This window comes from Sarcophilus harrisii, chromosome 4, assembly GCF_902635505.1.
Source record: "Sarcophilus harrisii chromosome 4, mSarHar1.11, whole genome shotgun sequence".
Lineage (NCBI taxonomy): Eukaryota > Metazoa > Chordata > Mammalia > Dasyuromorphia > Dasyuridae > Sarcophilus > Sarcophilus harrisii.
The window spans coordinates 376,725,327-376,751,593 of NC_045429.1; the positions used below are offsets into that span (position 1 = coordinate 376,725,327).

The 26,267-nt window shown below is 32.8% G+C and overlaps 1 protein-coding gene across 2 annotated transcripts in view; it reads left to right on the forward strand.

Annotated features, from left to right (window-relative positions):
• Positions 1-26,267, forward strand: part of CHRM3 (cholinergic receptor muscarinic 3) — a 616,899-nt gene that overhangs the window by 188,761 nt on the left and 401,871 nt on the right. For both annotated transcript variants that reach the window (XM_003767793.3, XM_031966949.1), the window contains exon 2: positions 25,991-26,105. The gene's annotated coding sequence lies outside the window, so the exon portion shown is untranslated. The remainder of the gene's footprint in view (positions 1-25,990; positions 26,106-26,267) is intronic.

The window sequence follows — 26,267 nt, forward strand, 5'->3', positions numbered from 1 at the left end:
AGTAAACATTCAAATATTTTGATTAGATTGTCAGACTTGCCATAAGTTGGGCAAAAGCTATTTTTGCTCTTAATTATTGCTTTAATTTCATAGTAAGTTTATTCCTTTCATTTTTGATGTTGGTGATTTTCTTGAAGAAGTTTTGCAAACTCATCTGATCATGGCCTTTAGATAGGCCAATAGTTTTAAATTGTCTCTCCTGGATTTATTTTTTTCAGATCAGCTGTTTTTCCAGTGAGATATTTTACATTTTCTTCCAGGTTTTTCATTCTTTTTAATTTGTTTGAGTGGCTCTTAATGTCTCATATGGTCATTAGCTTTCAGTAGCCCGATTCTAGTTTTTAATATATGATTTTCTTCAGTTAGCTGTTGTATATTTTTACCATTTGATTAATTCTACATTTCAAGGTATTGTTTTCATCAGTTTTTTAAGAAATTGATTTTGTAGTGGATTTTTTTTTTTGGCATTTGACAATTGTACTTTTTAAGGAATTTTTTTGTTCAGTCATAAGGGAATCATATCTTCCAACTAGCCTCATTAGGCTTGAAACCAATTTATATCTCCCCTTGAGATTTCCTATGTGCCCATTTTATTGTCTTCTTAATTGGTATTTTTGTCTTCCATGTCACCATAGTAGCTTTCTATACTTATAATTCTTTTTTTGTTGTTTCTTGTTCATTTTTTTTCTTTCTTCCCCTTCCTCCCCAATTTTGTGACTTTTGTGGCTGAACTGCGCTCCTGGAGTTTAGGGGGCACTGTCTCAAGCTTCTTGTACCATTCTGAGCCTTGGCTGGAAACAGGGATCCTTTGAGTTGGATGTCTTTCTTATAACAGAGTGTAGTCCTACCTGCTATCTCCAGGAAACCCTGGTTTCCCTGACTGGCAATTAATTTTCTGTGCTAGGATGAAGGCTGTCCCCCTGGTGTACTATATTACTGAGCCAGATACAAGGGTCCCAGTTGTTGATCTGCTATGATTAAGACCTTCTCACTGTCTTTCTTAAACACATTCTGAGTTGGGATTAACAACCCTCTTACTCCAATAAAATTGATTTTGCTTGAAGTCCTTTTAATCTATATTGAGGTGGGGAATATTTTCCTTCTGTCAGACTCCTGTTTGGGGCATGATTTCATGTGGGTTTTGAGGGAAACTGGGAAAGTGCTAGTAGCTTCCTTGCTTCACTCTACCATCTTGGCTCCAACCAGCAGAATTCTAAAAAAATTATTAACAGAAGAAATCATATTTAAAAGCAAGGGCATCCTAGACACATGATTATATGAGTTAATACTACTACTACTGGGAACTGTGTTGCCATTTTCCTTTTTCCTTCATGTTTATTAAGCAATACATGCCAAGTACTGTGTAAGGCTTGAAATCTAATAGCAGATTCACACAAAATAACAGGAAGTGTGCAGGCAGGGGAAAAATATTAAAGAAGTTTTTACAATTCAACAAAAGTGTTTACAATTCAACAGACATCCTCAGAAATCTTACTATACAGTGTAAATAAAGGGAAAGTAAGTTCAAAATTCCAAGAAAGCTTTAAGTTGGATTTAGGCCTGTTTCACCAAGTCTGGAACAATTTCCCTAGAATAAACAAACAATCAGGTGTAATTTATTTGCTTATATTCCTTGTGGAGGCATAATTTTTTTACATGTACCTCACATAGATAGGATTAAAATAACTTAGGTAATAATAACATCCAGAGAGTGGTGTGCTGGTACATGTTTAACAATTAATTCCCCATAGGGTTTGGGAGAAGGGAAGAATATATGCACAACAAATTTAAATTTATTCTGCTTTATTAGCATTTCTAAATCACTTTCCTCCATCTAGACAGTCTTAAAACAAAACTAAGCCCTGATTTGTAGCATTTGCTGATTGCAGTTGTATCAGTGCTTATATTGAAAAATTAACTATTGACTCTCCTAAGCTATACTTTAGGAGTGGGCTCCAGCACATCTATGCACTCATGCCACTTGGGAGGATCTAAAAAGAATTACAAAACCTAGAGATAATAGGGGGTTAGGAAGTATTAGCAACTCTGGTGTGAGGGCTTGTCAAGGTCTTTTCATAGTTGTTCATTCATCTTTGATGTTCACTTGTCACCCAACTCTCACCTGTGACTTCAAGAAGCTATATAGCATGTGCTACATTGTGAAATCATCTTGACAAATAATCTAAACCAATTTGATGACTGATGGGCCTCAAATCAGTCAGTGAATTAGGGTGTTGTCTACCTCAAGCATGAAAAGACTTTCCATGGTGAAATGAGCAGATGAGAATAATTTATTTCAGTGATGTTGAGGAGCTCTTAGAGTTTGGACATACATCAAAATACTAATCCACTGCATTCTAACTGTAATATCTGGACTAGCTTTCTGGAGGACTTTGGGACCAGCCTTGGTCTCAGCAGAATAATCACCATGAGAATAGTCAGGAATAAAGTCCAAAGCTTTTACTGTCCCCTTCACAGTCTGTGTCTGTAATAATCTGACCCAGTCTCCTCTGCCAGTCTGCTGGTCTGCTGGTCTGCAGGTCTGCCAATCTGATCTTAGTGCAGGAGGCAGGAGAACCTTCAAGAAGAAGGTCAAACATAGAATGTCTCTCTTCCAGTCCTTGTTGGCCCTTATATACCTTATTGTAATTACATCATTACAACATACTGATTATGTGTGAACTTAGAGAACCATTACATCACCATGCTTAGTACTAAGTAAATATGTAAACTAGAGAACAACCATCTCATCAGTTCCACTGAGTTAACACCTTGTTTCAAGTTTACTTCTTTCAAGTATACCTTTCCAGAGTTCCAGCCCTTTACACTAGGCCATTACCAGTCATCTTGATTTTTATCTTAATACCAGAACTTGATGACTCTCAAAAAAGAAAGAGAAACTGATGACTTTGTACAACTCTGCTTCACTTAAATCCAAGTTAAATCATCATCCATGATGTCTTTGGTCCTTTTCAAAAATAGGGTGAACAACAACAAAACAAAGTCCCAAACTTTACAATCAACAGGGGAAATACAATAGATGTAATTCAATAAGAAAATTGGATTGAAAGTACAATGAAGAAAACAAATTTGCTTTTGCATCTGTCTAAAGAGAAGACAATAGACTGCAAGACCTTTGAGCCTTGCTTCCTTCATAGTAATTTTCTGAAACTTGATTTTACATTAGACAACACTTGCATTCTAAAGGATAGATGGTAAAAAAAAAAAAAAGAAACTGACAAAATGACATACTTCTGCTTATAAATATGGTAATTTTTTTTCCTTTTAACAAACCTTTTTTATTTTATTTAATAACACCTGTGTCAAGTAAATATGTCTTCTATTTCTAATCAAAAATTGGACTTAACTTTAATGGTTAAGTAATCAACAGATTATGAGTTCCTGTTTTAATATTAGAACACAATCCAAGTATTCCCTTAGTATAGTAAAAATAATGTTAGATTTATAGTCAGAAATCTGGTTTTGAATTCTGGTGTTTACTCTCAATCCAAATATAATTTTGATCAATCATATAAACTCTTTGGTCTTCTGGTTCCATATTTGAAAAATTGGGTTTTTGTGTGTATAATAAATGGCATTTCTATACTTCTTTGACCTTTTCAAGAGATGTTTGCTGAGATTTTATTCAACTTCTACTGATATAGTATATTATTATTTACCAATCATTTACATCTACTTTTTTTATTTGATCCTTATTCCAGCTCATGAGGTTCTTTATTGCAATTACCCTTAGTTTGCCAATGAAGAAAGCAGTTAAAGAAATTCTGACTCTTCTAAAATGACACATCTTATAAGTTTCAGAGATGGGATTAGTCCAAAGGCATACATGTAATAAAAAGCAAACAAAGGAGTCAAATGCATATCCTCTGACTCCAAAGCTATGATTTTTAACCACTATGCTTATTGCTTTGAAAGTCAGGACTGTCATGGGTCAAGGTAGTACAAGCCTGTAATCCCTGCAAGTAAGGAGGCTGAATCTGGCAGAATTTAGGATTTCTGAATTATGGTGGACTCAACCAGTGTCTGCACAAAGTCACCATTAATATAGTGAAGCACTAGGAGCAGGGAGTATGTAGGTAAGCTTTCTAAAGAGGAATGAACTGGCTCAGGTTAGAAATGGAATGTACCAAAACTATCAGTCATGAAATTGAGCCTATAAATAGATGCTGAATTTCCAGCCTAAGTGATAGGAAAACAAATCTTAATAACAGTAAACAAATAGACAAATAAAAGGACATATATCATAGAGGTTGTTTGGTCTATTGCAATTCAAATCAAAACTAGGTGGAAAAAAACAACAAGAAAGAGAAAAACAAATAAAACTGGTGTATATCAAGATAATCATTATTAATGCAAGTAATAATCAAGAAAAATTCGCCATCAAAATGGGCACAGAAACTTTATAGTGCTACTAAAATAAAAGGATAATATTTTTTATTCTGGAAATTTATAATAAAATTATCAGCTGAAAAATATTTAATCACTTTCTGTATTAGATTATGAGATCCGATCCTTGAGGGTCTCATATTTAAAAGCAGAAGTGTACTCTGCCACCATGTATAACCAATTTACTCCCTTCACTTACACTTGGAAGCCGCAGAGTACCCTTCACTTAAAATAGTCTACTTACTATCCCTATACTGCAAAAAATCAAGAGAAAGAGACAGAGTCAGAGACAGAGAAACAGAGAGATAGGGACAGAGACAGATAGAGAGAGGAAGGGAAGTTAGGAGTGAGGAAGGGGAAAAAGAGGGAGGAAGGGAAGGAAGAAGGGAGAGAGAGGGGGAGAGAGAGGTGGGGAGAGAGAAGAAAGAGGATAAACTGGGAGAAAGGAAAGGAAGAGGGAGGGAAGGAGGGGGAGAGAGATGTCTTTTTTCCCATTCTCTAATGTTTCATTATCATCGTTTCTTATTATCTACTGAATGGTACTTGCCCATTGACTTTCTGCTTCCATACAATCCTAGGTAAAATCTAACTCTTCTAAGAAATATTTTTATATTAATGTAAAGCTTTCTCCAATCTCTACTCCATGAAGTTGCCTTCCACAGTTCCTCTTTTCAAAGTCTATAGACTGCTAATGATTACTAAAGTTTGCATATTTATTTTCATGGTGTATTCTACTTCAGTTTATGCTATATCAGAATTTGTATATAGGAGTTCACTGCTAGATCTCTGAAGTCTCACATAGTGAAAGTGACTACTAATATTATATAAAAACTTCACAATGTCTAGTATTGTGTAGTGTACCATATGTGTTCCATCATGTTTTTTTCATGATTCCATTTAACATTCATTTGGCAAAAATATGAGTGGCTTCCCATTTCCTTCTCCAGATTATTTTACAGATAAGGAAACTGAGGCAAATAGAGTTAAGTGATTTGTCCAGGGTCACACATCTAGCGTTTGAATTCAAATTTGAACTCAGGACTACAGGCCCAGGACTTTATTTATTGCACCACCTACTGGTTGTGCGTTCTCTCTCTCTCTTCTCTCTCTCTCTCTCTCTCTCTTTCTTTTTTTCTCTCTCTCTCTCTCCTCTCCCCGACTCTGTTTAAAATTTTTAACACATAATACTTTATGAATCATGTTGGGAGAGGAAAGTCAGAGCAAAATAGAAAGCTATGGGAGAGAGGGGAACATAACATGTGTTGCTTTACATTCAGTCTTTTCTCAGGTCTTTTTCTGGATGCAGATAGCATTTTCTATCCAAAGTATATTAGGATTGCTTTGGATCTATCAGTGATGATAGATAAATAAAATAAAAGTGAAATAAAAATTCATCACTCTGGAATGAGTTTTATTGTGTTTTATCAGGAGATATATAAGATATTTTTGTGGAAACCTTGAAAAAATAGGGAATGTTACACAAATATGTGATTTAAAGTTTTGTTGGCAGAATCAAACACATTCAAACTGAGGATGAAAAATAATTTCCTATCACACCTTGTAAGCAATTTTAGTGGCTTTGTGTTATTGTGGAAAAAAACACTAGATATGGAACCATGTGACATAGTTTGAATGTCAAGTCCTGGTATTTACTAGATAATGCTGAGGCAAAGTCATGTTGTCTCTCTAAGCTTCAGTTTCTTCATCTGTCAGTGATGGCTAAAAGTAATGTCACATAATAGATATAGAACCAACTGGAAACTTAGGTTCAAGTTCCAACTTGGATCCTGAGCAAATAAATTAAAAGCTTAGTTTCCTGGGTGATTATTTTAATGATATAAATTGCATAACAATTGCCAGTCCACAGAGATAAAAGGAGTTTCAATTCATAGGTTTTGTTCAAATTTTATCCCCCAAAATGAGTAATAATGTTCTTAAGAGAACATTAAAAAGATGTAGACATGAGTTATTTTTATCAGAAGACGAACTGAAAACTGTGAAAAAATTATTATGATTTTCATAATTATAAATGCGTTATATGTAATGAATATACTAATAATCTAGAAGAACTAGCAGATAATTGTGTACAGTAACAGCAATGCTATACTGATGATCATCTATAAAAGACTTAGTTATTCTGATCAAAACAATAATCCAAGACAATTCCAGAGCTTTCATGATATAAAAATGCTCCAGACAGAGAATAATGAACTTTGAGTACAAATTGAGGTATAATTTTCTCATTTTTTTATTAGCCTCCAACTATCCTATTTCTCCCATAATTTCACTCCTAAACCTACTAACTGTGCTCACTATCACATCTAGTTCCTTTATCCCTCAGTCCTTTCCAAGCTAGCATCCCTTCTATGGCTTCTTTTTCTTCTTTTCATAATTGTAAACCTCTAATATATTGCCCTCTATTTTTGGATCCCTTGACCTCTTGTCCTGTAACATCTTATGCTTTGCCAAAAACCACCCTTGATTACTCCTTCCATGTGTTTCCTGACTGGTGATGAGAGAAATCATTCATTCTAATTGTTTGGATTCACTATAAATATGCCATCAACATCATGTAAGTCAGACAGTCTTACTTTTTCCTAGTTGATTATTATATTTCCTACAACATGTTAATCTAAACTTCTCTACTAAACCACCCAGTCAAGCCCCAATCTCTCAGTCAAGGATTTTGCCTCATATTTTTATTGAGAAAAGAAACAATTCACTATATACTTTTTATTTACACTACACCTTAAATTAACTTTAAATTCACCCCAATTTTTTTCTTTTATCCCATATTTCCTTGCAAAACTGTTACTTCTACCTGTACCCTGATCTTATTCTATTCTGTCTCCTCCAGCAAATTCCCCCATTAATTATTTTTGCTCTATGTAATATTAGAGGCAACTGTATGGCATAGTGGATACAGTACTGGGTTTGGAATATATATTTAAAAAAATTTCCTGAGTTCAGATCTAGCCTCAGACACTTACTAGCTGTGTCACCCTCAATAACTCACTTAACTCTGTTTACCTTGGTATGATATGGAGAAGGAAAATACAAACCTTTCCAGTGTTTTTGCTAAGAATATTCTAAAATGGGATCATGAAGAGTTGGTTATGACTGAAATGACTGAACAACATAGAATTTATAATATTAAATCTATGACTGTTTCCCAACTTCTTAGAAATACACTCAGGTATCAAAAAGCCCCAAAATACTTCATTTCATCCTCCTATGTTGCCAAATCAATCAGCTTGTATTTTATTATTATTCACAATCAAAATGGTAGAAAAAATTTTTCGTACTCATTGCCTCCATTCATTGTGTTTTGAGCACTTGCTGTTCAATCCCTGGCATCTGATTTAGTTATATTTTTTCTGTTTCTTTTCCATCCCCTTTGCTTGATCATGAACTATGTCTATACACTTTATTTTCTCTGTCTCTGTTTCTGTGTCTGCTTCTGCTTCTGACTCAGTCTCTCTCTCTCTCTCTCTCTCTCTCTCTCTCTCTCTCTCTCTCTCTGTTACTCTCTCTCTCTTACTTTTTCTTTCTCTCTCTCTTTCTCTCTATTTCTTTCTGTCTTTCTCCCTTTTTATTTCTCTCTGTGTGTGTGTGTCTCTCTCTCTTCCTGGTGTGCAATTTTCATCTTTATAACATTTAGCTCATAGATTTAAATATCTAGCTCTGGCCTCTCCTAATGTCTACTCTCATATGGTCTACTACCTACTGAGTATTTTTAACTGGATGACTACATAACTGTAGTCATGTCAAGATTTATATTTAGAAATCAGAATCTATTTCCACCAAATCAAAACCCTCTTTATTTTGAACTAACTTTTGTTTTAATTTGAACACTTCATTATCACAATCTTGAATTTATCCTCATCTCTTCACTTTCTTTCCCCACACATAGCCAAAAGGATGCTACATATTAATGATTCTGCCTCCCTGTCTCTTAAATCCCTTTCTCTATATTCATAAGAGAACCACCCTAGTTCAGGACTTCATAGCAACTCCCTGGGTTATTGAATTCATTTGTTAATTTTTCTTCTTGTCTTGAATGTCACCAATCTGTAATTTATCCTTCTTGAAATTCCTAAAGCATATATGTGAAATTATCACCAACATCTTCAAAAAAAGCCTAGTGATTGCTTATTGACTTAAGGATAAAATTCAAACTGTTCTATTTAGGAATTAAAGACACATCCTGTATCCTTCTTACATTTTTGAGTTTATTTGTTATTACTTCTTCAAACTATCTATATGCCAACCAAACTGGATGATTCTTGCTGCTCATATACAACATATCCTTCCCAATCATTTTTTTTTAATAAGATGTATTCCCTGGAATGTAATTCTTCAACTCTTCTTTGTGGAGTCTCTAGTTTCCTCTGAGGCTCAGTTCACTTCCATCCTAGTCCTTCCAATTGCTAGTATCCTCTTCAGAAATTACTTTTGTATTTTTAAATGTAATTTCTATGGACTATGTTTTTAATTTCATTGAACAATTTTCAAGTGAAAAAAATTTAAAGTATTTCTAGTCATATGAAAAGGTGGTCTAAATCACTATTTATCAGAGAAATACAAATTAAGACAATTCTGAGGTACAACTGTACACCTCTCAGATTGGCTAAAATGACAGGAAAAAGTAATGATGAATGTTGGAGGGGATATGGGAAAACTGGGACACTGATATATTGTTGGTGGACTTGTGAATTGATCCAATCATTCTGGAGAGCAATTTGGAACTTTGCTAACACAAAGGGTTATCAAAATATACATAGCTTTAATCCAGCAGTGTTTCTACTGGACTTGTATCTTAAAGAGATCATAAAGGAGGGAAAGGGATCCACATACACAGAAATGTTTGTGATAACTCTTCTTGTAGTGGAAAGAAACTGAAAATTAAGTAGATGCCCATCAACTGGAGAATGGCTGAACAAATTAGGGTATATGAATGTTATGGAACATTATTTCAGGATGATTTCAGAGAAACTTGGAGAGACTTATATGAACTGATGTTAAGTGAAATGAGCAGAACCAGGAGATCATTATACATGGCAACAGAAAAATTATATAATGATCAATTCTGATGGATATGGCTCTCATCAACAATGAGGTGATTCAGACCAGTTCCACTGATCTTGTGATTAAGAAAGCCATCTGCATGTAGAGAGAGGACAGTGGGAACTGAATGTAGACTACAATATTGTATTTTTACTCTTTTTGTTGTTTACTTACATTTTGTTTTCTTTCCCATTTTTTTTCATTTTTTAATCTTATTTTTCTTGTGTAGCATGCTATTTGTGGAAATATGTATAGAGGAATTGCACATGTTTAACATATATTGGATTACTTGCCAACTGGGGTAGAGGGTGGGAAGACAGGAGTGAAAAATTAGAATACAGGGTTTTGTAGGGGTGAATGTCAAAAAGTATCCATGTCTATATTTTTAAATAATAAGATATAACTTAAAAAAAGATGAAGCAGACAATTTCTCAGTGCAAGACAACTTAGACAGTTGGAAGGAAAAGTCTGGTGTACCAGGGTGAGAGATGGGCCATAGCCTAGGCTCCAACAAACCAGGAACAGAAATGAAGATGACTGAATCAGTGGCATTAGTGGCACTTTCTATATCTCTTATTCCACAGATACCACATTCAATTTAGAAGGTAAACAGGAAAGGCTCCTCTCATCTGGCTGAGAGTGAAGCATAGTATAAAGCAAATAAATCCAGTACAGTTCTGCTTCCACAAACCAGAACAGGCAATGTGAATCACAAAATCAGGAATACCATAATTAGCTTCTGGAATTCTTGGCCCATGGGTGGTGAGGGAGTTGAAAAGTGGTCAGGAACAAATTACAGGGTTCTCTTTGCTAACACTAAGGCAGGACTCTGTTCCTTTATCCATACATGGATCCTAGTCACAGTCTTGGATGATAATCTCAGGAGGAGGAAGAGTAGTAGCACACCAAAATTTGCAGCCACAATGTAGCATGGTCCTCCTCACAGTTCCAGGTAAGAAAATAGTACTTGTATAATTCTGAGATACTACTACACAACTGTCAGATTGGCTAAGACGATAGGAAAAGATACTAACAAATGGTGGAGGGGATGTGGGAAAACTGGGACATTGATACATTGTTGGTGGAATTGTAAACAGATCCAACCATTCTGGAGAACAGTTTGGAACTATGCTCAAAAAATTATCAAACTGTACATACTCTTTGATTCAGCAGTGTTTCTACTGGGATTATATCTCAAAGAGATCTTAAAGGAGGGAAAGGGACTCACATGTGCAAAAATGTTTGTGGCAACCCTTCTTGTAGTGGCAAGAAACTGGAAACTGAATGGATTCCCATCAATTAGAAAATGGCTTAATAAATTATGGTATACAAATGTTATGAAATATTATTTTCTGTAAAAAATGACTAGCAGGATGATTTAAGAGAGGCTTGGAAAGGCCTACATGAACTGATGCTAAGTTAAATAAGCAGAACCAGGAGATCATTGTACACAGCAACAACAAAACTATAATATGATCAATTCTGATGGATGTGGCTCTCTTCAAAAATGAGAGGATTCAAACCATTTCCATTTGTTCAGAGATGAAGAGGGCCATCTGCACTCAGAGAGAGAACCATGGGAACAGAATGTGGAACACAACATAGCATTCTCACTCTGTTGTTATTTGCTTGCATTTTGTTTTCTTTCTCAGTTTTTCTTTTCCTTCCTTCTTGATCCAATTTTTTTTGTGCAGCAAGATAACTATATGAATATGTATCCATATGTTGGATTTAACATATATTTCAACATATTTAACATGTATTAGACTATCTGCCAGCTTGGAGAGGGCATGGGAAGAAGGAGGGGAAATTTTGGAACAAAAGGTTTTGCAAGGGTCAGTGTTGGAAAAATTATCCAGGCATATGGATTCTTATATGACAACTACATGCTATATAATTCATCATATTAAAGAATAAGCTAAAATTTTATGCAGTTTAGTTTTAAGCAAAATCTCACTACAGCAAAGAAATTTCTCCTTATTTCTTCTTTTAATATTCACAACAGTGGCTGTTCTAAACATTCTCTTCTCAAGTCAACCATACCAATTCTTCATCCTTCCCTCTCAGCTGATTTTTTGTTCTCATATTATTTTTTCCTGAAAGTTGAGATCATTATCCATGTGCTTCATTTTCTTTATTTTCCATCTCATAACCCCTTACCATCAAATTCTCCTTTATCTCTTCCTTGTTACAGACTCTGAAGAAGGGGACTCTATTCTCCTTTACAAGGCTAAACCCTTATTCTCTCTATATATTTTATTCCTTCTTCTGTTTTTTCCTACTGTCATCCTCATTCGTTTTCTGTCTTCTATCTTTTTCTCTCTATCTCTATATATCTCTGTCTAGTTTTACATCTTTTCCTCTCTAATTTTCTTTCATGATGCCTATAAACATGCCCAAGTATCCATCATCAGAAAAGGAAAAAATATACTACAACTACAGCCAAAGCCCCAAACTAGAGCCTACCATTCCAACTGGATATTACTATCTTGTATCTTTTCTGCCTTTGTTAGCCAATCTCTGAAAAAATTACACACCTTCTACTCACATTGTTTTTGAAATCCATAATAATCTGTCTTCTGTCCTCATGAATTGAATTGAAACTATTATTTTCACAAATGATAATGATCACTTAATTATCAAGTTTTATGACCTTCCCCTCCAATTTTCATCCTTTCTGATTTCTTTATACATTCTGATAACACTGACCATCACTCTTCCTGGATATTTTTTCCTAAGTTGTCATTTTTTTCCCTCTTATCCCTCCCACTGTCCCTTAATTATCTTTTTTGCTGGTTGATTATTCACGTCACATCTCTCTAACTGTATTTGCATCCCCAAAGTCTTTATTTTGGGACTTCTTTTTTGAACATTTTCCATTTAGTATTCTCATCACTTTTTATTGATTTAATTATCATCTTTGTAAAATTATGGCACAGATGGAAGATCCATGGATTTGGAGTTAAGAGAATCCAGCTCTACCACTTGCTACCCTGTAACCATTACAAAATCATCTTACTTTTCTGGACCTTATTATGCTCAATAAATAAATAACTAAAATGAAGGGTCTGAATTTGATGACTTATAATGTTCCTTCCAGTTCTAAATCAATAATCCTGTCACATAACTATGAGTCCTACATCTTTATATCCAGTTGTAATATCTCTTGAGCTCTTGGCATCAGGTCCTTATTAGGCATCTGGAAATGAATTTCCTGTAGACTTATACAACAGATCTAAAACTAGAACCTAATATTTCTACCCACTCCACCCAAAATAATCCCTGCCACTCTTGCAAAAATCCCTATTTCTTTTGAGTTGCATTATTGTACCTCCATTTACCTATATCAAAGCCTTGATGTCATCACTAACTTCACATACTACTTATAAAATTGTTATTTCTGCTACTACAATATCTCTTGCCTATCTCTTTTTCTCATATACGTAGCTACTACATACATCAAGGCTTTTAATCTATCATAAGGCTTTTAAAGAATCTTCCTAAAAGGGACCCACATGTGCAAAAATATTTGTGGCAGTCTTATTTGTAGTGGCAAGAAACTGTAAACTGAGTGGATGCCCATCAATTGGAGAATGGCTGAATAAATTATGTTATATGAATGTTATGGAATATTATGTTCTGTAAGAAACAACCAGCAGGATGATTTCAGAGAGGCCTGGAGGGTGTTACATGAACTGATGCTGAGGGAAATAAGCAGAACCAGAAAATCATTATACATGGCAACAACACGATTATGCAATAATAAATTCCAATGGACGTGGCTCTCTTCAATAATGAGATGATTCAAACCAGTTCCAATTATTCGGTCATAAAGAAAGCAATATATATGCAGAGAGAGGACTGTGGGAACTAAGTGTAGTATACAACATAGCATTTTCGCTCTTTTTGTTGTTGTTTGCTTGCATTTTATTTTGCTTTTCTCTCTTTTTAAAAACTGGTTTGATTTGATTTTTCTTGTGTGGCTTGATAATTTTATAAATATGTATGCATATATTAAATTTAACATATATTTCTACCATGTTTAACATATATTAGACTACTTGCCATCTAGGGAAGAGGGGAGAAATTGGAACACAAAGTTTTGCAAGGGCTAATATTGAAGAATTGTCCATGCATATGTTTTGAAAAATAAAAAGCTTAAATTTAAAAAATCTTCCTGTTTTAAATCTCTTCACATTTATGTCCATCTGCCACATACCTGCCAAAATAATTTTGGGTTTTAATTTATTTTTCAAGTAAATATAATTTTCTCTATCCACATTAAAAAAAATAAAATGAAAAACCTTGAAATAAATAAATCCGGTCAAGCAAAACCAATTCCTCTACTGGACATATACAAGATGTGTCTCATTCTACATACATAAGTCTATTACTTCTCTATGAACAGGTGAATAGTGTCATCTCCCTGAAATCTTGTTTCACTGAGCTGTTTAATTATATATTTTTTTAAAAAATATTTATATTTACAATGTTATTCCTTGTGTTTGTGTATATTTTTTCCTGTTTCTACTTACTTTCCCATGAAATTTTGTTTAACTGTTTTAATTGTTTCTAACTCTTTTTGACTCCATTTGGAGCTTCTTAGTAAAGGTACTGAAATGATTTAACATTTCCTTATAGAGCTTATTTTGCAGATGAAGAAGCTGAGGACTAAATAACTTACCCCAGATTCTATAGTAATTGTGGCCAGATTTGAATTCACAATGAGTCTTCTTACAACTCTGAGATACCACATCTATCAGATTGGCTAAAGTGACAGGAGAACATAATGAAAATGTTGGATGGAATGTGGAAAAATTGTGACACTAATGCATTGTTGGTAGAGTTGTGAAACGATCCAACCATTTTACAGATCAATTTGGAACTATGCCCAAAGGGCTCTAAAACTTCTGCATACCCTTTGAACTAGCAGTGCCACTACTGGGTCTATATCCCAAAGAAATCATAAAAGAGGGAAAAGAACCCATATATGCAAAAATATTCATAGCAGCTCTTTTTGTAATGACAAACTATTGGAAAATGAATAGATGTCCATCAAATGGAGAATGGCTGAATGAGTTATGATCTTTGAAAGTAATGGAATATTATTGTTCTATAAGAAATGGTAAAATGATAATTTTGAAAAATTCTGGAAAGATTTATATGAACTGATGCTGAGTTTAGCAAACAGAAACAGAATAACATTGTACACAGCAACAGCAATATTGTGTTATGATCAACTATGATAGACTTAGCTCTTCTCAGCAGTTCGGTAATACAAGGAAATTCCAATAAACTTTGGTGGACAATGCCATCCATATCCAGAGAGAGAACTGTGGAGATTGAACACAGATTGAAATATATTATTTTCACTTTTTTTCTGTTTTTTTTCCTTGTGGTTTTTCCCTTTTGTTCTGATTTTTCTCTCCCAACATGACTTACAGGGGGGAAATGTTAATTATATTGTTTTATTTCTAGGTTTTAAAATCATTAATTTTCATTCTAAATGGATGTTCAGATAAGTTGAGTCAGTTCTATAAAGCTCCATCTGAGTGAGTGTCATGTAGCTGCTGATATATACTGTCAAAAAGCTGCAATGGAAATGCATACTTCATGCAGAATCTATTAAAATAAAATGTAGTATTTAAACTTGCTCCTCCTCTAACCCCTAATCCCCAGCTCTTTTGCCCAGAAGGATCGCAAATGCATTCTGAGTTGTCAAGGTGTTCACACACTTTTGCCCATTTAGTAACAGTTCAGTAAAAACATATTTTCCTATTTGCATCAGCTAAAAACTATTTGCTATTAATCCCCTATTTCTTGCTAGTAGTTAATTAACTGCTACTACTAAAATGTAAATCATTCCTTCTAACAGCAGGTCCAGAATTTCCAGTTCATTTTTTTTATGATTTTATCTTAGTACTTCAGTTTTAATAATGTTTAATTGTTTAAGTGATGTTCTGGTAGTCTACTAGGCCCTGTGCCTTGACCCACACACTTGTTTTTCCTGTTTCTCTATCTTCTCACAAAGATCTGATGTAGATAGAGCAACTATGGTGTTACAGAACATTTGGAATTCACATATACTTTTCACCTTATGGAGAACCTTTGTTCTTATTTAAGGAAAATATTAGTTCAGTTTTGTGATTGAGATTGTAGACTATCAATTTGAGTTGAAGTAGTGTTACTGAATCTAGTTGAAGGTCAGGCATTTCAGTCTTGTCCAACTTTTTGTGAAATCATTTGGGGGTTTTTTGGGCAAAGATAAAGGAGTGGTTTGCCATTTCCTTTCCAGATCCTTTTTTCACATGATGAAAGAGGCAAATAGGGTTAAGTGATGCACACAGGATTTCACAGCTAGTATGTATTTAAGGCCAGATTTGAACACAGAAAGATGAACTTTCTTAACTCCAGATCTGGCACTCTATCCACAGTATCACTTAAATGATAACTATTTTCAAGTATTTGAGGAAGAGAAAAGGGATTAAATTTTCTCTCTTGGTCCTCAGATAGCAAAACAAGCAGGAATGAGTGAGAGTATTTGCAGCAGGGTGGCGGGGAGAACAGATAGTGGGAGGAGAGAAATGTGTTTTAAGGAAAATACTTTTAAAAATTAGACTTGTAGACACTGAAAAGGTATCTTTAAATCTGAATGATTATTTTTCAGGATGTAGTCTGTGAAGTTCTATCTGGCTTAGAAAATAATGCTTTTTCCCCCCACCTTCTGTTCACATTGCTTCTTCATACAAAATAATTTATAAAATGGAATGTGACTATTTAAGAAAATATTTACATGTGAAATTTTGAGAGAATTTACCAGTGAAATATCCCTCTCCTCTTTCTTGACCTATTGATTCAGCATCTAACTTTCTTCCAGTTTCATAACCATAGAATTGAGCAATCTAATCAATTATTTTTGTGATGAGAAGTTAATATCAGAAAAGAGAACAGTATCTATATCTCTTTAAAAAGTCACAACTAAATTCTACGATCCTAGATTTACATAAAGGAAGGTTGAAATGGTATTTTTTTTCTTTTTTAAATTTTATAGGAAAATTCTATTGATTTCTGCCTTTTTATAAGTGAATTTTATCTTTACAGAATAAATTTAATTAGAATACTTTTAAATTAAAGGCAAATAAAGCACAGTTGTTTATGACTGAAAAATGTATAGGAATAAAACTATTCCTAAGGTTTGAAGAGAGCATATTTGGACACAGCATTTTTTTTCCATTTGAATTATAACCAGTGACATGCACACAAACTAATATATTAACCACTTAAAATAAAGATCAATAATGTAGATATATACTGTATATTATGATATATGCATGTGTGCACACATATAATCTCAGAGAGGAGGTTTTTTTCCCATAATTTTGAATTTCCTATTTTCCATTATAAAATGGAAAGTGCAACTACAGCAAAGTGTAGAAACTAGCAAAGGAGTTTTTGTTGGAGGGGATAACTTTTAAAAAGCTCATCTCTACAATGGAAAAAAAATCCCTAAACATATCATTAAAATGTACAAATCGACCTCAATTATATGTCTTCATTAATAAACTCTTCATTTGCTCTATGGGACCAACATTCTTGCTAAATTCTGTAAACTTTAACAATACTTATGCCATGTCTGTGGTTTAAATCTAACTGTTTTGTATCAAATAGGAAAGAAAAACTGTTGAAGGAGTTGCCTTTGACTCCCTAATGATTATACTAATTTACAAAATGAGTCCATTTTTGAGTCATTTTTTTTTTAGCAAAAATGCATTTGATGAATCAGAATATCTAGTTTAGCAAAATATATTTGAGAAGTAACAGAAAGGATATGGAAAAGGGGGTAGAAAGGGAATGACTAGATGTCAGATGATTTTTGTGAATTAATGAGGGTCATGGTTGATCATGAACACAGTTATATTCAATGATTGTTATTTCATAGATTTATTTTTAAATTATACTCAATTCAAAATGTGAAGATTAAATGAATGAGTTTGAATGCTACTTTTTTCTTATCTAAAAGATTAATATTTTCCTTTAGTTTTGTATTTTCTTAGTATATCATTTAACCATTGTTCTTCACCTAGGTTTGCTATAATTACTTCTGTTTTTTATAACAAACCTAATCTGTAGTACTGTATCATAATGCAATACAGAGTGAATATACAAGTTCTCTAAGAATATTAGATTAAAGAAATAATTGTTAATTCATTTTTAAAGATTATATACACCTCTTCAAATGTATTTATATTTTTATTAATTCTTTAAAATTGTACTTCAACTGTAGCAGTTTTAGATATTGTAGATACAAGTGACTATTTCTTGAAGTCTCAAGTCCAATGAATTTTCAATGAGTTCATTTCAAAGAGAAAAATAGTTCTTTGATGGCAAATAGCAACAATTTATTTCTTTGTGCAGTGAATCAATGTGAACTGTAATGAACTGAGTATTTGGAATGCTACAGAAATCACAGAATTTTAAAATTGGGAGGGCTCTTAAATGTAATTTGAAACTAATTAACTAGAATTCTCTCTATAACATGCCTGTCCTAGAATTATGTGGCTTTTGATTTATATCTATATCTAATCTCTCTATATATAGATATAGATATAGATATAGATATAGATATAGATATATATCCACAGTGGGGAAATTTACAACCTCCCAAGGAATCTTATTTTATTCCACTTTTGAAAAACTATTTTTATTAAAAGGTTTTTTTTCCCCTCAGAAGACTATTTATGTCTCATTTCAAATTCAAAATATTTTGGAACCTTCGATTCCTTTCAAAGCTCAACTTAAAATTCACCTGCTTTAAAATACTTTTAGTGTTTCCCCTCATTATTAATTTGTTATCTTAAATAACTTTGTACATTACTGAATTTACCTATGCTTGAAGATGGTACTTCCCCATAGTAGAATTTAAGCTTTCTGAGGATAGGAATTATCTCATTTCTCTTGCACAAATTCTATCCACACATATACTCTCGCATACTACCCCTGCATAGTACCTTAAATTAAAAAGGCATTTTAATTTAGCTAATTAGTCAAGTTGAAATAGGTTTTAGAGAAAGAATGGGAAGAGATTGAGGCATAGGAGAGGTTAAGTTTAATGAAAAAATAAGAATAAATGTTCAGAATATGTGCTTACCTGGTCTACAGTGAAAATCCAAAGGATAGGAATTTGAACAACAAAGTGATACAGTAGGATTGTTACTCAAGTTTAGGGGCTTTTTGAAAACAGGAATTGGAGGGATTTCCAGATGTGTAGTAACACTCCTAGGGACCTGAAATGAATTAGGCCCAAGTCAAAAAGTAGGCAGTTTCTCTAACAGGCACAAGAAGGATGGGATTATACAAACAGAAAATGCACAAAAATAGAATTTTTTAATCCTCATTTTGACTTGTTCTGTTAAATGTACATGGTATCCATTTTGACATCTTTTTTCTCATTTAAATAACATTTATTCATTTAATTGGATTTTATCCATACAAAAATATACAGGGAAAGGGAGATAAGAAAGATAGTATACAATATAGTGTTCTATTTTTCTATATTTTCTTAAGTAGAGCTGATACTGACCAGGATAATATTTTCCTATAAGAGAGTGACCAGGGTGTGCTTCCTTACAATTATTTTTCAAATCAAATCTATACTGAAACATTTTTAACTGAGAAGGGAAAAAATGGCATATATTATTCAGCCAATAAGATCTGGAGTGAAACAAGGTTGCCCACTATCACCGTTACTATTTAATATTGTATTAGAAACGCTAGCTTTGGCAATAAGAGCTGAGAAAGAGATTAAAGGAATAAGAATAGGCAATGAGGAAACCAAATTATCACTCTTTGCCGATGACATGATGGTATATTTAGAGAACCCCAGAGATTCTACTAAAAAGTTATTAGAAATAATCCACAACTTTAGCAAAGTTGCTGGTTATAAAATAAACCCACATAAGTCATCAGCATTCTTATATATCACTAACAAAATCCAACAGTCAGAGTTACAAAGAGAAATTCCATTTAAAGTAACTACTGATAATATAAAATATTTAGGAATCTATCTGCCAAGGGAAAATCAGAAACTTTATGAGCAAAATTACAGACCACTTTTCACACAAATTAAGTCTGATCTAACCAATTGGAAAAATATTAAATGCTCTTGGATAGGGCGAGCAAATATAATAAAGATGACAATATTACCTAAACTAATCTATTTATTTAGCGCTATACCAATCAGACTCCCAAAAAACTATTTTAATGACCTAGAAAAAATAACAACAAAATTCATATGGAAAAATAAAAGGTCAAGAATTTCAAGGGAATTAATGAAAAAAAAATCAAATGAAGGTGGCTTAGCTGTACCAGATCTAAAACTATATTATAGAGCAGCAGTTACCAAAACCATTTGGTATTGGCTAAGGAATCTATTAGTTGATCAGTGGAATAGGTTAGGTTCAAGGGATAAAACAGTCAACAAATATAGCAACCTAGTCTTTGAGAAACCAAAGACCCCAGCTTTTGGGATAAGAACTTACTGTTTGATAAAAATTGCTGGGAAAATTGGAAACTAATATGGCAGAAACTAGGCATTGATCCACACTTAACACTGTACACCAAGATAAGGTCAAAATGGGTTCATGACCTAGGCATAAAGAATAAAATTATTAATAAATTAGAGGAACACAGGATAGTTTACCTCTCAGACCTGTGGAAGGGGAAGGACTTTATGACCAAAGCAGAACTAGAGATCATTACTGATCACAAAATAGAAAATTACGATTATACCAAACTGAAAAGTTTTTGTACAAACAAAAGTAATGCAGACAAGATTAGAAGGGAAGCAATAAACTGGGAAAATATTTTTACAGTCAAAGGTTCTGATAAAGGCCTCATTTCCAAAATATATAGAGAATTAACTCTAATTTATAAAAAATCAAGCCATTCTCCAATTGAAAAATGGTCAAAGGATATGAACAAACAATTCTCAGATGAAGAAATTGAAACTATTTCTAGTCATATGAAAAGATGCTCCAAGTCACTATTAATCAGAGAAATGCAAATTAAGACAACTCTAAGATACCACTACACACCTGTCAGATTGGCTAAGATGACAGGAAAAAATAATGATGATTGTTGGAGGGGATGTGGGAAAACTGGGACATTGATGCATTGTTGGTGGAGTTATGAACGAATCCAACCATTTTGGAGAGTAGTTTGGAACTATGCTCAAAAAGTTATCAAACTGTGTATACCCTTTGATCCAGCAGTGTTACTACTAGGCTTATATCCCAAAGAGATTATAAAGAAGGGAAAGGGACCTGTATGTGCACAAATGTTTGTGGCAGCCCTTTTTGTAGTGGCTAGAAACTGGAAACTGAATGGATGTCCATCAATTGGAGAATGGCTGAATAAATTGTGGTATATGAATATTATGGAATATTACTGTTCTATAAAAAATGACCAACAGGATGATTTCAGAAAGGCCTGGAGAGACTTACATGAACTGATGCTGAGTGAAATGAGCAGGACCAGGAGATCATTATATACTTCAACAATAATACTGTATGATGACCAGTTCTGATGGACCTGGCCATCCTCAGCAACGAGATCAACCAAATCATTTCCAATGGAGCAGTAATGAACTGAACCAACTATGCCCAGAGAAAGAACTTTGGGAGATAACTAAAAGCCATTGCATTGAATTCCCAATCCCTATATTTATGCCCACCTGCATTTTTGATTTCCTTCACAAGCTAATTGTACAATATTTCAGAGTCTGATTCTTTTTATACAGCAAAATAATGTTTTGGTCATGTATACTTTTGTGTATCTAATTTATATTTTAATGTATTTAACATCTACTGGTCATCCTGCCATCTAGGGGAGGAGGTGGGGGGTAAGAGGTGAAAAATTGGAACAAGAGGTTTGGCAATTGTTAACGTTGTAAAGTTATCCATGCATATAACCTGTAAATAAAAGGCTATTAAATAAATAAAAAAAAGAAAGGTTAAAGAAGATGATCATATATTCATAATAAATTTGTAAATTACTTTTTAAAGACTGCTTAATGCACAAACTAAACCAAATTATGTTTTTTTTTCCTGTTAGTTTTGTGAAATCTCAATTGTGTTTCACCTGACGTGGAATAGGCAATATTAGAACTCAATAATCACTCTTCTGTGCATCCTATAAGAACTGTATATCTAAGAGATTCCAGTTTTACAATCCCATTCGTGGAACACATCTAGAGTACTATAGAATATTAGTAGGAGGTTTTTCTTGCATTTTGTTTGTTATCTTCTTAAACAATGTTTTAAAAATAATAAATAATCTTTTTCTCTATTTGTGTTATAATATTAATATTTGTGTGATTGTATCTATGTATGTAGTTACACAAGAGTAAATGAACTTTTTACCCTTCTGCTTGATTATACAAGATCAAACTTGTGCTTTTGAATATGTGGTTTGGAATCATTCCCATAATTTTTGTAAACATATCCTGCACAGAGTGCTTGATTGGTTCCTTGGACCATATAAGGTGAATAATCATTGCAGGGGATAGTTAGTTTCATAATAACAACATTACAAATTGGAAATGCATTGCATGTTTGTGAGAAGAGTTCTTTAGGAACCTTTATAGAATAGCTGGGGTGACCTTGGAAGAAGAGAAGAAAGATTAAATGAATTAATTAGAAACAGAGTTCAGGATTTCTGAATATTTTGACTCCAAAGACAAGAAGAATTGATTGTGTCTGAGGATAGAGGAATATGCCTGAGGATGAGAAGAGTTATGAAGATTGATTGGTCATATAGCCCAGTGTCTCCACAGTTTTGAGGTAGAGCAGTGGTAAAGCAGTGTAGTAGTACTGAGCATCCATAAGTAGAAGAAAAGTGAGGTTATTCCAAGGAGATTTTAGTTTGAACACAAGAAGTCAAGGGATGAGCATTGAACCATTTATTTATCCTGTAGTGACTAGACTTTCTGCCATAAAAGAATGGGATTTCAAATTGTTCCCAAACAAAGAATTACTACTATCATTGGGAAATTATATTGGTTGGGGTGATTTTTATAGGGGTAAAGTACTTACATTTCTGTATCTTTTGATTATTTAATAACATCTCTAACTTAATTCTTTGAATTTAATATATAAAGGTGTAAAGATTGCTATCCATTAATTCAGTTAGAGAAAATTATGTGGCTGTAGGTGTACTGTTATGTTGAATGCCTAATGTATGTGTGTGTGTGTGTGTGTGTGTGTGTGTGTTAGTTGAATGATTGACTAAATAAGTATGGATACTAAAACAATGCTTCTTGTGTTACCTATTGCCAAGACAAGTTTTTAGCTCTTTTTATAAAGGAAAAATTTTAAAAAATGATTGGGACTTTCTTTGATTATTAATTTATTTTTCTGCATTGTAAAGCTAGAGTATATTCTCTTTACTCACCACCTGAAAAGCCCAAGTTTATTAATTGTTGTATGTTTTAGTTCAGGGAATAAAGTACATTCCTTGGAATGATACATCATAAGTGAAGGGATAAGAGAATATAAATTTTATCAAAAGTCATTTATCTTTATTTTGCATTATTAGTAAAAGACACATAATTGGTAATTAATAGCACATTCAAGTAAATGCCTTGCTGTCATTACCCTTAATGGCTAAGTGGTTGTACTGAACTTGCCAAAAATTTGTCAGGAGTAAATTGTTTTTAAGATTACTCATTGATAGTTAATTGATTATTGGTGCAATTTGTATGAATGGCATTTTTCATATTAGATTAAATGTAATTATATTTTAAGAGTGAATAATTTTCATAAAATGTTTTTAATCTTAAAATACCTTTTGAGAATCTCTCTTAATGGTCACCGATTAAATTGACTGCTACCCAGAGTGTTATTTTAAAGCTTCTAAGAATGAAATTATTTTACTTTCTTGAAATTATGAAGTTTATACTTTATATTTCTTTCCCTTGGGATTTTCTTGCAAAATGAAATATGTATCTGGAAAGTTTATGAAAAAAGTAGCAAAATTTATGAAATAAATCATGAATTTGGGCCACAAACTTGTTTGGGTGAGAAATTTAACCTTGTTTCTTAATGGATTGCTATCATGTTTAATATATTCACAGGATTGGTTTTTCTGGAAATCATTAAAAGATTGTTCTCATATAAATTCAGTCACTGTGTGTAGTGGGGAGAATGAGGGAATTGCAGGAAAAATTGAATGGCGAGGCATATATCCTTTTGAAATAAAATACTATAAATAATCTTTGTCTTCTGCTTGTCAACCACCAAAAGAATAAGAATTTCTCTAATATTTATATTAAATAGCTCAATTGCAAATCTCCATTCATTCTCTGAAGAATTATAAGTACTACTGAGTCAGTGCCTTCCTAAGTCTCAGAGCTCACTACATTTCTTTCCCTATAAAATAAGTTTGAATGTCTATTTATGATGTCTTGGATCATATATAATCTCTTCTTTTTGACATTCAAAGCTCTTAGCCTGGCTTATCTTCCCAGCCTTTGAACATATTGTTCATCTTCCCTGCCTCTATAGTATAGGAACACTATGATTATTTTCCCCTTTTCATACAAAGTGCTTCATCTGCTTGAAATTTTCTCCCTCATCACTAAAAAATCTATAGGGTTGTTCAACACTCAGTTAAATGATAGCTTCTGTAGAAGGCCTTTCATTTTTCCCTCATCTATTACCTCCCTTTTACTATATATCTTGTATCTACTTTTTATTCATTTTGCATACATTTATATGAGTAGCTTTGGCATAATGTGGATATCATATTTATGCCTCCTATTTCTCTTCCTAGGCCAGGGAGTATAGATTCAGGAATTTTTTTTTCTTACTCAAAATATCATTTTAAAATATTTTTTTGGATTATTGAATGCATTTACATTTAAAATTATGAAAGTTAGGTTTGTCTTTTTTATTTACCTTTAATGTTTTTGCTTTTCTGAATTCAATTTTATTTTGGATGTTGCTTCTTTATAAAGTATTTTTTGGAGGTTGTTTTTCCTTAACACAATATTATTCATACAGATTCTCCCTCTCTTTCACCACTTCTTCCAAATGTCATCCATTCCCAGTTTGGATTTCATTTAACCAACAAATTCCTCTTTTTCTTTTTTCTTTTATAGCAAGGTATCATTCAATCTATCTTTTTTTCTCTCTCAATTAAGTGAATAAGCAAGATCCCCTGCCTCTGTACCCCTTCAACTTATGTGGTTTATTATTTTTATTTTTTATACGTTTTTCCTAAAACAAAAGAGTATAAAATAGATAGATAAATAGATAGATAGATAAATAGATACACATAGATATGTTTCTTTCATCATCTTAATTAAATATATTATTTTTCATTCATTCTGGACTTTTATTCTTTATTCCATGGCTTGCATACTAGCTTATTCATTATTTTATCTTTTTATTCTTCATGCAATTAAAGCTTTTAAAGAATCTATCTTCTATTGCCTCTTCAAACAATTTCCATATCATTTTATTATAGATTACCACCTACCCTTTTCTGATTCTGAAAGAGAAAAAAATGGAAATTAACTTACAATTGTAATTCCAATTTATGTTATTTATTCATCTAAGCATGTTTCTAAATTTCAATTTTTAATTTGTTAACAAGCATTCATTGTGTAGCTACTTCAGCCTTGATTTTTTGGTGGGGTGAGGCAGAAAGAAGGGATAAAATTATATTTCTAGTTTTACTCCTGAAATGTTTATACTGTAACTGAAAGGAATACACAATAAACTCACATTTATTTGCCACTAATTGGTGTATTATAATTAGGAAAAAATTATGATATAGTGAATAGAGATAAGTGATTTTGGTGCAGGGTCTTGGGTTGGAGTTTATAACACCTCCTCCCCCACGAAGTCATTTTGTGCAAGATGTCTTCACTGGGCCTTGGTTTCATTATCTGTGAAACTGAGATAAGAATGCTGCTACTTAGTTATTCTGATCAATGCAATGATCCAAGACAATTCTGAAGGACTAAAAATGAAAAATATCATACATTTCTAGAAAGAGAACTGATTAAGTCTGAGTCCAGATTTTGAGCCATATATTTTCTTATTTAAAAAAAAAATAGTTAATATGGATATTTATTTTACATGATTTCACATGTATAATTGATATTTTATTGCTTATCTTTTTAACAAGTTGGGGAGAGTGGGAGGTGGGGAAAGAATTTGGAACTCAAAATTTATAAAAAGTGAATGTTAAAAATAAATACATGACTCAAGTCTACTTTATATCTACATATATAAATATGTGTAAATATTAAATATGAGCATATTATAAATATACTTATGTAATATGGAAAAGGCTGATGCTTCTTTTATAATGGACTATTTTGAGGAGGGTGCTTTGTTAGTTGAAATGAGCTATAAATGAGAGGTCTTTTTTATCATATGAGCTAGGTATGATTTCTGTTAAACATAAAATTTCAGTATTTTGACATGTTTTTTGTATGTTTCTTATTTAGATATGGATGGTTATAGCAGATATTTCAGCAAGGAACATTATCAGAGATTATGGATTGGATGAACCATATTCGTTTGCAATATGATGTACAATATCAGGACTCTTCCCTGTCATTGGTAAGTCTTACTCATTATGTTTTACTCAGACCTATGTCTAATGTATATGTGTATATGTATATATCTATATATACAGAAAATGTATATGTATATATGTACATTTGTGTACTATTTATTATTACATGTGCTTGAGTTTAAGATGTGATTATATACTGTCAACAA